Source organism: Chenopodium album, chromosome 10 (genome assembly GCF_948465745.1).
Source record: "Chenopodium album chromosome 10, dcCheAlbu1.1, whole genome shotgun sequence".
NCBI lineage: Eukaryota > Viridiplantae > Streptophyta > Magnoliopsida > Caryophyllales > Amaranthaceae > Chenopodium > Chenopodium album.
Window position 1 is genome coordinate 54,077,006 of NC_137843.1, and position 9,665 is coordinate 54,086,670.

Here is a 9,665-nt window from a genome sequence, read left to right on the forward strand (position 1 = left end):
ATAATACCAATGGTCTCTCCCGAGTTATCAATGGCTTCTCTAATCACAATCAAGCCTACTTCCGTGGAATCATGCAAATTAAAGACTTTGAGCACATTACTCTAACTTCCTAATCATCCGTTCACCTACTTCCGTGATGAACTTCAAACCCTTAATTGATTTATTCAAACCCGTCAAAACCCAACTCCCGTTGTGATTAAAACAATGGATTAATAACAATACTAATTATCCCTAATCTAATATTGGCATGAGCACAGTCAATTAAGCATATCAATTGCAATTATCATTAAAGAATTTAAAGAATTAAATCATGCATTAATCATATTCGGGTTCCGCTAGATCTTGGAACAAGGAAACTACTCACACATATTAATGAAAACAATAATGATAATCAATAAAGAAAACATAATTAACAATAATAAAATAAGAGAATTGAGAGAAGAAATCAATACTTGGAATTAATTATGAAATCTTGAATCTTGAAAACAAACCCTAGGAAATAATATGGAAGAACGTAATACCCAAAAAGAAGTCTAAAAATAATATCTGAACAATGAATAAAAAGTGATCAAATAAAAGACTATCTAAAACCTATTTATATCCTAGCATAAAACTAGGTATTTTTATCTAAATAGGACTCTCAAACGCCACCAAAACGAGCTGCCACAAGTGGGTTGTGGCACGAGGAAAACGGCCACAACCAGGCTGTGGAACGGGCTGTCCTTGCCTCTTCCTTGCTCCAATATCGACGCCCACAACCAGGTTGTGGCCAACATATTGCACGCCACAACCGAGCTGTGGAGCAGGCTGCCAAAATGCTCCATCGATGCTCCATTGGTGCTAGAAACGCTCCATATGAAGAACTATCTCACGCTCAGAATAAATTCCACGCAAATCGAGCCCTAATCCTATAAAAACAAAAGCAAACATACCGAGAAGAGCAATATCGAAATAGGAAGAATAATAGCTCAAAAAGATTAGGAAAATGAAGAAAACACAATAAAATATGACCAAATATCACATATAAAATCATGTATAATATCGTGTTATCAATATCCCAAAGGTGAGATTATTTTTCGCGGACGCCTCAAAGGTAGGATTATTCTCGGCAATTTTTCCTAAATTTTTATTTATAATAATTTGATGGAATGTAATAAGTTTAGTTTGGATTAATAAAAGCTACTCAAGTTTAATTTACAACTCAAAAACTTTTAATTTGTATATATCCGATGTCCAGTAATAGGGTAACTTTTGCTGAATTTAGGGAAACTTTTACACTTTTTTGGGTAACTTTTATCAATAAAGCATAAATAACTTTTATTTATATCATGGTGTAACTTATATATATACTTGGTAATTTTTGTTCATTTTAAGATAACTTTGTAGCAGATGTACATTCGATTTTTTAAAATGTTTGTGTTTACAACTACTCCCTCCATCCCCAAAACTTCGACCCTTTTGGCCTAATTTTAGTCCCAAAATGATCGACCCATTTGCATTAAAATACCCACTAATTTGCAATAATATTTGTGCAAAATTAGCTTCCCCGTATAAAATTTTGTTTTTTCATGTATTTTTAATAATTTATCTCTCTACTTTTTTACAAACTCCATATAAATTTATCTTTTCAATATGTTTTTATTTATTTTTATTTAAATTTATTAATAACCGCAAAATCAACCCAAAAGGGTCGAAGTTTTGGGGACGGAGGAAGTAACTAATTAATTTAAATCAGTTTGATTAATCTCTAATAAGTTCAGCTCAACAACTTTAACCAAACCCTCATAGTTATTTTGTTCTTGTATTTATGACTATATCAAGTCTTGCTTGGTTTGTAAAAAAAAATTATTTTTATCTTTTTGGAGGGGGCAATTTTTTTTTTTTTTTTAGTTTTACTTTTTTAAGGTGACGGAAATGGGTTTAGTGCATATTATTCCATTGAGAGTAGGTCCATGAGTATAAAAGTAGAATTCTCCCTCCAAGGAATCAATCAAATTCATATCTATCAGACTATCATATTTAAATGGTCATTTAATCAAATTCATATCTATCAGACTATCATATTTAAATGGCCATTTTATTTAACATATAATCTCACGTTTCAATTCACTTGTAATTAACAAAAAAACAAAGAATAATAAATTGGAACTTACAACATGATTACTAAAAGTCTAGAACTATTGTTTTTGGAATATACAAGTAAGATTTTAAGAGAACTTAGAATGAATGGAATCATTATGGAGGATAATGCAAGTTATTGACTTTTTATTAAGGACAAATTAATTCACCTTTTTTTTTTTGAATAATTAATTCACTTATTGATCGTTAATCAATAAACATCACCTTAATTAGAAGATTAATTTCCTTATCATACATAAAATAAACTAAGTTTAATAATTGGTTTGAATTAATCAAAAATATATATTTATGGTAGAAAAGTTAGCATCTTTGAAAGAGATAAAGTGCGGACAGTTGACCGTGATTTAAAGAGATAAAATAAACTAAGTTTAATAATTGGTTTGAAGAGTTAGCATCTGGTCTTCTTACCTAAGTTATTGGATAGTTGTGTCCGGAGGGAGTTTGGATCCCTTGTTAAGGAATTTGGTTTTGTTGTAGTGTTGAGAGAGTTAATCGTTGTTTGGCGAAAGAACAAGAAGTTGACCGTGGCTAAGGTGAAGTGTGTGTACGGTTATGTTGGAATAATTGTTGTCATTCTGTTCCCTTCTTTGTAGTGACCATTGTGATCATTACTCTTGAAATTTTCTATCCGAAGCAGGCGCCCAAACTTTGTTTTGGGGTTTCTCAAGCCTCAACGTTGTCACAGCTTTCTTGCCAACAATGACAGCTTATGAATGAAAGGTCATATGTCCAAGTGATCTCCTTGAAGGCCTTACTTGGTGATAAGTTGTTCCCATCAAGTAAGGTTAATCTAGCCATGATCGAACAATTTCTGTACTCTATGCTCTCTTTGTGTTTTGAAGTAGGTATCCACTCTTCCTTCTATAAGGAGGTCTTAATCTGCAACGTATCCGGCCAACTCCAATTATGTAATTTTGTTTTTAGTATTAAAAGTTGTAAAGGCTTAAATGTAGTTTTAGTCTTAATTTCGTAATTTGTAAACTCTAACTTTATTAATATAATTTGCTTTTGTCAAAAAAAAAAAAAAAAAAAAAAAAAAAAAAAAAAAAAAAAAAAAAAAAATCAACAATTATTAAAGCAGGCTGAAGCTGATGCTACGCTTAGCTTAGCACGGTAAGCCGGCCATCATATAGTAAAATGAGCTTCTCTTATCCCTTTGTCATCAAACTATTGTTAATTTTGAGTTCTCTGATTTTATTAATCCAATATTTATGATTTCAATTTAATGAAAATTCTTTCTATTAGAATGTTTCTCGGAGGAAGTCACCGTCAATAATGGCTTGCGTTCACTTTAAACACTACAAATTACTCATATTGGTATTTTTTTTATGCATTATTGTTAATGGGCAAATACAAGTTTATCTGCCAGATAAACGAATTTTTATTAATCTGATGACATTTCTGTAAATATAGTGAAAAAGCATGATTATTTATTCAGTACTTTTGGTGAGCTGTCCAATTACTATTTGAAACTTGCTTTTACTGTTTGGTAAGGAAATTACACATGTACCCCTCAACTAGTACATGAAAAGACGCATATAGCCCTCCACTAGTACTTGAAAAGACAATTATAGCTCATTGTTAATACTAGTAGGTTTATTTTAAAGAAGGAAATTTTGCAAAAAAAAACCTCCTTATAAAAGCATTTTTTTTTTTTAGAAAACCTCCTTATAATTTTTTTTTTTTTGTAAAGTCATACCTTATGCCGGAAAATGGAGTCAAACCCCATTTTTCGGCGTTGACTACCCTAAACCCCCCCCCCCCCACGAAACCGCTCCCTCCCTTGCCCCATTCACAAAACCAACCCCCTTCTTAGCTCTACCCAAGAAACCGCTTCCCCTGGCCTCCTCATCCCCACCAACAAAATCGAACCCCCTCTTTTCCACCACCTCAAGAAATCTAGGTTTAGGGTGGTTCAAGTGTAAATTTAGGGTTTGGGGGGCGCGGCTAAAGGTGCTAGCGCCGACAGTGGAAGGGTGATAGGGGTGGCTAGGGCTATAGAGGAGGATTTAGGGTGGTCAACGTCGTGAAGGGGTGGGTTTGTGGATGGGGCTGAGGAGGGAGGTGGTGTCGTGGGTGGATTAGGGTAGTCAACATCGGAAAAAGGGTCTAACCCCATTTTCTGGCATAAAGGTATGATTTCGCAAAAAAAAAAAAAAAAAAAAAAAAAAAAAAAAAAAAAAAAAGGTTATGATTTTGCAAAAAAAAAATATATATATATATATATATATATATATATATATATATATATATATATATATATATATATATATATATATATATAAGGAGGTTTTTTTATTAAAAAATATATTTTTATAAGGAGGTTTTTCGCAAAATTTCCTATAAAAAATTTTAATGATCTTGTCAAAAGGCACAAAAAAAAATAATATGATCGATACAAAGTTTAGATTTTTTGTACCAATAAAGAAGTAAATTGGTATTGAGCTAAGTACCCAAAAAAAAGAGCACTATTTTTTGTACTAATAAGAGAATTAATTAAACAGGTTACATTACTTACCCAAATTGAACATAAGTTATTATCGAATGAACAAACCTTATGGTTCTCCACTACTCACAAACTAGGACAGTAGAGAGTGAGGGATAACTCAAGTGGTTAGAGTTTCCCTTCTGGTTCCAAATAATTTTGGGATCAATTCACATCACCCGCCCTTGTGGCTCTCTTAACATACACACACATAAATGTTCGTTTATATTCGTTCTGATTTCAAATTGTGTACTTCATTCCCCAATTTAGTAAAATCAATGTGAAATACTGAAATGTGCATTTGCTATATATTTTTGCTTCCACTGTGTAACCAATTTGCTCTTGTACAAGATCAAAATTAAATCCTCCTTTCTAATATTTCACAAGAATTAAGGTAAATAAATAAAGTTGAAAATTCTCTCAAAAAAAAAAATTTGGAAATTTCTTAATAACAATTACCCTTAATAATGTTGAAACAATAATTAATTTTCATTTTGCATCGGTTATAAAACAAATTCCAAAATATTATCCACCTAGGATCGATTATAAAGGGGTTTTTAATTCCCATTTCTTAACAGACCTTCATTAAAAAAATAAAAAATAAATAAAAATAAAAACTCATCTTTTTTTTATTTGTTTCATTTGTGCACATACAAGCATTAATGACACAAGATTAGTTGGCCTGGTGGGGATCTTGGGAAATAAGGGTGTAATGGTCAAAAAAAAAATTTGGGGCCCACAACACTCCTACAGGCTAATGCCTTGTTCTCATCAGATTATTTTCAGTTTAGTTCAGTTCAGCTCTAATAAATTCACTTCAGCTCCTAATTTTCTTCTCTCATAAAATATTCATTTCAGTTCAGTTCAGTTCAGCTCTAATAAGTTTAGTTTAGTTTAGTTCAGTTCAGTTCAGCTCATTTCAGTCAATGAGAACAGACCCTAACTTGGTGCCTTGAACCACCTCATTCATGCCTTGGTCCACCTTCATAAGAGCAATAAAGTCATATTCCACCCAAATAAACTTATCCTCAAATAAAACTTACCATTTTTTATTCTACGCGTTTTGTCTGCAGCTGGCTACGCTATGTGGCTGTTTACCCCGCTTGTAATAAAAATAAAGTAACACATATAACACTGACCGAGTAACCCCTATAACATTGACGAAATAACCCCTATAACACTGACCAAGTAACCTCTATAACAACACCCTACTATTTTGTTTCAATTAAACTTCACTTTTAACCAATCAAACTTCACGCGTTGTCTTTAAATCAATTAAACTTCACTGTCATTTAATCACTTTTAATCAATCAAACTTCAATGTCTTTATTCAACCACTTTTATCCCGTAAAACCCTACTTTGTTGCTTCTAATATTCTAATTAAACAACCAAAATTTTATTTGTATTACCCACTTTTATCCCGTAAAACCCTACTTTGTTGTTTCTAATATTCTATTTAAACAACCAAAATTTTATTTGGACGAAGGAAATACTATGTTAGTGTCTTGATGAAACGAAAAGAGTAATATCAAATATCTAAATCTACTTCGTCATCATTAAAGTTCAATATATTAAACCTTGCCCTTTTGTGGGAAATATAAACCATAATTTTTTTTTCTTTTGAGATATAAATCATAACTCTATTGCACTACGATTGTGGTACGTAGTGACAACAAGATTGTTGTGAGTTATCTTTCAGATTATGACAAATACTTCATTCATATCCAAACTATATAGCATTTCGGCCAAAAGAAAGACAAAAGAATCTATTGGAATTAAATGGACCATATTAAAGCACTTTAGTTAAAGAAATATTAAGAAAATGTGAATTATGTAGCTTTTAAACTCACTATTGATTAATGATGATCATCAAATATAATCTAGATCATAATTAGAGTTGTGTGATTGTGTCCCTAGCACTTTCAAAGCTATCATGGTTTAGTCAATCTCAGGGTGATCAGCTCAAGAAAAAATAAATATATAAATATAAAAAATAAGTGAGAAAGATTAGGCATAATAAAAAGAGAGTCAAATTTGCATGTGATTGTATAATTCGAAGCAAAGTTTGTTAAGAATATAAAGATGGTCAAATATTAGGTAGGTGAAGTTCTTAATAGGGCAATTATTATACAAATAATTAGTACTCTAATTTTCTTATAGGTACTCAAAGATTGTCCATTGCAGCATGAAATTATCGGATGCGATGAATAGAAATATGAAGAATATACTTTTGAGAAGAAATACATTAATGTATCAATGGACACATACTAGTAGAGAGATACAACATACAAATAGAATCAATAGAAGCTAAGGGTCTGTTCTCTTCCGTTGAAATTCAGTTCAGTTCAGTTCAATTCAGCTCAGTTCAGTTTAGTTCAGTTCAGTTCAGCTCTTAATTTATGTCTAATGATATTGCTAATGATATAAAGCCAAATTTCATTCTTTTAAGCTCTTATTACAACGATAACAATAATAATAATAATAAATAAATAAATAAATAAATAAATAATAATCATCAATAAATAATAATAATAATAATAATCATCATCATCAATAAATAATAATAATAATAATAATCATCAATAATTAATTATATTAATAATAATAATAATATTAATTATATTAATAATAATAATAATAAATAATCAAAGATCACTAATCCGTAGTTAAAAATCACTAATTAATAAGTTCAGTTCAGTTCAGCTCAGTTCAGTCAATCAGAACAGGCCCTAAGTCGGCAAATGCACTTGAAATTCAAAGTAGTGACCTAAAAATGCAATTAATTCACCACTTAAATTACTAAAAAGTTATATATAACATAGGGATTTTCTAATGTGTGTCCGTGAGGCCAAGGGCATACGATAAGGCATTATTGATTCCTTTTCTATAAAATTATTTTAAAAAATATAATAAATTTTTTTCCATAATTAATTAAGTTGGACTGATGAAATTACTAAATTTCCCTTCACGGTGCACTATTACACTATTGCTACATTTTTTTATAGGGTATGTCTTTAAATTTGGCAGCGAATGAAGCTGGCGACATATATGTAAATTTTATAATTTAATGTGTGCTCATTTATTATAAGATACTTAGATTTCTTATACAAATTTGAATTTTTAAATTTTTCTATTTGACACTATTTTTATTGGTCTTTGATATTGTTTATATGTTTGAACTTAGTTAATATTTTGTCATTCGATCCTGGTGATACAAATTTCCTATTTTTGAAATATTGCTCAAATGTGCAAGGCTTTATACAATCTCCAAAAATGAATTTAAAATGACAATTGACAAGCAAAAATATCCCTATCTTTCAAAAAGTTTAAGAGAGCACTTATGTCTAGTGTGCTTTTATCCCTATAAATGTTTGTTTACATATTTGTGCCCATTTAAAAGTTGGAGAAAACTCTTTTTTTCAATTATATTAAAGAAAAAAATTATAACCTTAATTAAGGCTACATTGATTAATTTTTGTAAAATAAAAAGTTATTTTCAAATAGTTTGAGATAGCTCTTATGAATAGTGTACAGATATTTATGCCTCTAAAAATATTTGTTTACATTTTTGCCAACATTTAAAAGTTTGAGAAGCTTTTTTCTTTTTTTGTACGGACATTTATACCCCATAAAATGTTTTGTTTGCATATTTGCCCCCATTTAAAAGTTGGAGAAACTCTTTTCTTTTTCCCTACTTTTTTCCTATTACATTAGAGAAAAAAATTGTAACCTCAATTAAGGCTAAATTTAATAATTATTCTTGAATAAAAAGTTGTGTTAATTTCAATTATATTCAAATTAAAGATACTTTGAATATCTATTAATCTCTCTATTTCTATGTGATGCTTTGTTTAGTTGATTTGTCTTAATTAATAAGTACTTTAAATACATCAAACATTTATATTTCTCGGGCTTGATAAATTTTGTAGCTTCCTCCCTAAATCTAGATTAACTCTACTAAAGTTTCAAATATTGCATAGTTATACAACATCCAACACATTTATTGCCTATATATAAATTAAATAAGCGTAGAATATTAAGTTACACAACATCCAACACTAGCAACGTCATTCCCGTCAGAAACCCTAGTATCAACAAATTAGATTAGCCCCAATTTGAACAGTTTGGATTTTGAAACAATTATTCTTCAAATAAAACTTGAACTATTCTCAACATCTAGTTACCCCAAAACTTATTCGAACCAAAATCAATCTACTTTTTTTTTAATAGAGATCAATCAACCAGTTTGACATGTCTCATTAGTTATAATTAAGTCGTGTACTTGTGTTTCACTTCACCTTAAAAGAATAATATTCAGTAAAAATAATTTCAATTCATTAAAAATCAATAACTTTAAAAAAGAAATATAACAGAAAATCAGTAAAATAATTACAATTCAGCAAAAAAAAATTTTAAGTTCAGCAAAAAATAATTTCAGTTCATTAAAATTATTTCAACTCAGCAAAATTAAGGTGAAGTGAATAGGATATATACGTAACTAACATCGATATCGATCTGAAAGGGAAAATTGCATAGAAAGAGTGGGGCACTAGGCTAGGCCCACAACTTGAATAGATTAGACTAATTTTAAGGAAACTGATGTTAGCTCAAAAGTAGCCCAAATGTGCTAATATAGTGGTCCAGTTTTAGGTCCACTTGGGCTCTTGAGGACAAAAGAAATTGTTTGGTTAAGATATTTCAGTTTCAAATATGATAATGCCCCTTAAAAATTCATAAAGACCTAAAACAATTTAAATGTAGTTGTAAAAGGAACCAAACAGGTTGAAAAAGGCCTTTTAAATCATGCAATCACTACTCAGTTTGATGCATCATCCAATAAATCAATCGATATCAAACATGTTTAAATCAATCTTTTGGATAAATGAATACTTAGTTGATGATCTAATTTGAACACTATTAACGTGGCAATTACGTTCAAATGAAAGCTGATATATTCTATTCATACACCACCGTGCACATTAGTGTATTTTAGTCGTTTTCACTCGACTCATTTCTAGCATAGAAATTTTATGTATATAA